Source organism: Choloepus didactylus, chromosome X (assembly GCF_015220235.1).
Source record: "Choloepus didactylus isolate mChoDid1 chromosome X, mChoDid1.pri, whole genome shotgun sequence".
In the NCBI taxonomy this organism is placed as follows: domain Eukaryota; kingdom Metazoa; phylum Chordata; class Mammalia; order Pilosa; family Megalonychidae; genus Choloepus; species Choloepus didactylus.
Genome location: NC_051334.1, coordinates 148,412,746 through 148,416,389, shown reverse-complemented (window position 1 = coordinate 148,416,389; position 3,644 = coordinate 148,412,746).

Sequence of the window (3,644 nt, the reverse complement as noted above, 5' to 3'; positions counted from 1 at the left end):
TTTGGAACACTGTGTACTACATACAAGGCTGACAAGTTTTATTGTATAATATATATGAACAAAACCACTGCCAGCCTGGACTAAAAGGGACAGAGAAAGGACAAATTGAAGGCAAAGTCACCTTAAGGGCAAAACCATGGAAACTGACATATGGACAAAAGACATCTTCTTTGGCCAAGAAAGCAGGTCCACCCATGTGTGTGGAAAGGGTCAGGTGCATGTAGGAGGTGGGCCTTCCACCCCATTGTTCAGAAAGGGTGCTGCCACTCCAAAGCTTGGAGAAGGTGAAGCTTGTGCCTTGGGAATTTCTGAGGATCTGGCCACCACACTAAGGCTCAGAGATGGTTGAGTTTATACCCTAGCATTCAGGAAGTGCTTGGCCAGTGGGCAAGGACTTGGAAGGGGTGGGGCTCTCACTCCACAAAGCCTGGAGTACAAAATATCTTTCCATATATGACCCTTACACCTTGTAATCTAATGGTTTATGCCATGTTGGGTTTCAGAGTGTGGTGGTTTGAGGATGTATGTACCCCAGAAAATAAGTCTTTAAATTTAATCTACTTCTGTGGGTGTGAAACTATTGTATGTAGGACAAAGGTATTGAATGTGTCCTCTATTTGTTGCTTTAAATATTTTAGGATTATGTTGGACGTGAAGTATATATTTAACTGTAAGACTGATGACAACATCTTTAAGGCTTCTAGAAGAGTGACTTGAAAATTATTGAATTGAGGACAGAAAGTGAGCAATTTCATGGGCTTCAAAGGCATATGGAATATTGAACAAGGTGGTGAAACTATGTCTGGAAAAATGGTAAAGAGGAACCAGGAAAATTCCAACCCATTTTGCTATACCTAACATATGTCAATTATAAGAGAATGCCAAAGTGGAAGAGGTGTCCCTGAAGGAGAACCATGTTCCAGTTAAGGACAAAAAAAGATGGATAGAGGAAATGGTCCAGAAAATATTGAACATATAAACATGGCTCTTTATAATAGAATTAGGTTAAGGTACATGGGCATGGCATTACTTTATTACAGTCATTTGAAATACTGTATGTGCCTTAACTACATTTATTTTGAATAATATTCTTTGACTAAATCAGAGACGTTTATCCTTAAATTAATCCAATTTACTGAGACTTGAGGGCTCTGATCTCTCTTGTCTTCATGTAGCCATGTAGCATAAAACAACAAAATAAGTTCACTGAAATTAGAATACTGTACATACTTTTAGCTGGATATGTTGCATCCCCAAGCTAAAGTGAAATTTTGCAAGTAAGGAAGAAGGGGAGAATAGACAATGGATAGGAAACTAGAAGTGCCTGCCCCATTGTATCACCTGCCACTGTTAACAGTTTCTGGTTTTTTGTTCACTTATTTTTCTATATGTATATATTTCTGTGTGTTCTATAATTCCAATTATTGTTTAATTTTTGCTCAATATTTAAGTAGATTTAAGGTTCACTACCACTCCTTTAATATTGCTTTTTCTATTCTTCTCATTTGGCTTGCTTTTGGCTCCAAGTATTTTTTGCAGAATTTCTCATATCTATTCTATTTCTTGAATTCTTGCATGTTGAAAATGTTTCTATGTTGCATTTATGTTTGAATGATAGGTCAAATGTGCCTAACATTTTTGGGTCACACTCTCTTTCTCTGAGATTTTTTATTATGGTTCTGTACTTTTTTCAGGAAGGCTGAGAACAACCATGGTTTTTATTTCCATTTGTAAGTGATTATTTTGCATAGATATTAATAGGATATTATTTTGAATTCTGATAATTTTACAAAAGTTTGTCTTGTTAACATTGCTGCATCAATTTTTTCCTGGAACACCATGATCTCATTCAGTCAGTAAACTTAGGTCTTCCTTTTCATAATTAACCTATCAAATGGACTGGAATCTATGAATACAATAATCAGTTTTAGTTACCATTCACCACTGTCTTCAAGCCTGCTTTGTTGGATGATTTTTCCTGTCACTGGGCAGATCCCATAGCTTTCTGGTCACTTTCAGGCATTAATAAAATGTCTAATTTTGTGGTTATCCTTCATGGTGTCTTCTTTGCCCATGGGAAACACGTTCACTTTTTTCCCACTTTTATTGGAAGTGTTCCTTCCTCCAACTGAAGGCTTTCTCCTTGCTCCTGTATCAGAGGCAGGTATAATCAGTCTCTCTATATATCATTTATATCCCCAAACCCTTAGGGATCCATGACAGGTTCTTCCAAGTGTTCTTTCAATATTACCCACTTTGGGATCATGGTAACAGCAGTGTTTGTGGAAGCTGTTCAATTTGCTTATGAAAGGGGAGGAAAAGTGTGATATTACTTCCTACAGTTTTCTAAAGTATGTCTTCCACAATCCCTGATTGTAATATCAGCAGTCTAGATAACTTGTGTTATTTGTAATGCAACTTTCCCCTCTGAAATTATTTTATTAATTTTTCCTCTCCATTTTGTCCCCCTGAATTCTTTCAGCTCACTTTTTATCTTCTTCTTTTATCTGACCATCAATATTTGGAGGTTTTGCATTTCATCTTAAAACTATTTTCTCAGAGAGGCCATATTTTCTTTGATATCTTGGAGAAGTAATTTTTTTTCCCATCTGCTTCATCATGGAAATTTTGCATGGTGCATTTTCTGTATCTTTCTTTTGCTTTTAACTTTCTTACAGAATTTTTGCATGTTTTCTTTCTGGATCTTTTAAATGGATGCCATTTTATCTGGGTCAGCTATCCATTGAAATATGATGTAGGGGAGGGGTCTGGAGAATGAGATAAAGCAGTAGGTATTACATGAAAACGTGTTGTTCCTGATCCCTTTCTCACCAGCTATATGCTCTGCAAGTATGCCCTTGCTATGGCTGTCACCTGAGACATATTTCTCAACAGAGGGTTTATTAACATTAGGGGTAGGGGAATTTTTAATAGTTCACATTACAAAATGCTTAGCACATCTGCACTCTGCTCACTAAATGCCAGTAACATCTTCCCCCAGGTCATTGTGACAGTCTAAAACACCCCCCTCCATTTCCAAATTCCATAGGGGAGTAGTTATCAATGTGGATGATTTTGTCCCGTAAGGGATATTTGGCAATGTCATGGGACATTTTTGATTGCTACCCCTGGGGAACCAGGAATGCTGATAAACATCCTACAGTGCACAGAACATCCCCCACCAAAAGAATTATCCCTATAAAATGTCTGCTCCAGTTTGCTGATGCTTCCATTATGCAAAATGCCAAAAATGCATTGGCTTTTATAAAGGGGGTTTATTTCATTACAAAGTTAAAGTCTGGAAGCTATAAAGTGTCCAAGGTAAGGCGTCAACAATTGGGTACCTTTACTGAAGGATGGCCATTGATATTCAGAAAACCTCTGTTAGCTTGGAAGGCATGTGGCTGACATCTGCTTGCTCCCAGGTGGCATTTCAAAATTGCATTCTCCAAAATGTTGTTCTTAGGGCATTTTGTCCTCTCTTAGCTGTAGCTCCTCTTCAAAACATCATGTTCAGTTGCTCTGAGTTTCCTCTGTGAGCTCTTTTTATAGGACTCCAGTGAACTAATCAAGACCCACTGTGAATAGGCAGAACCACATTTCCATGGAAACATTCAATCAAGAGGTCACATCCTAATCAAAGG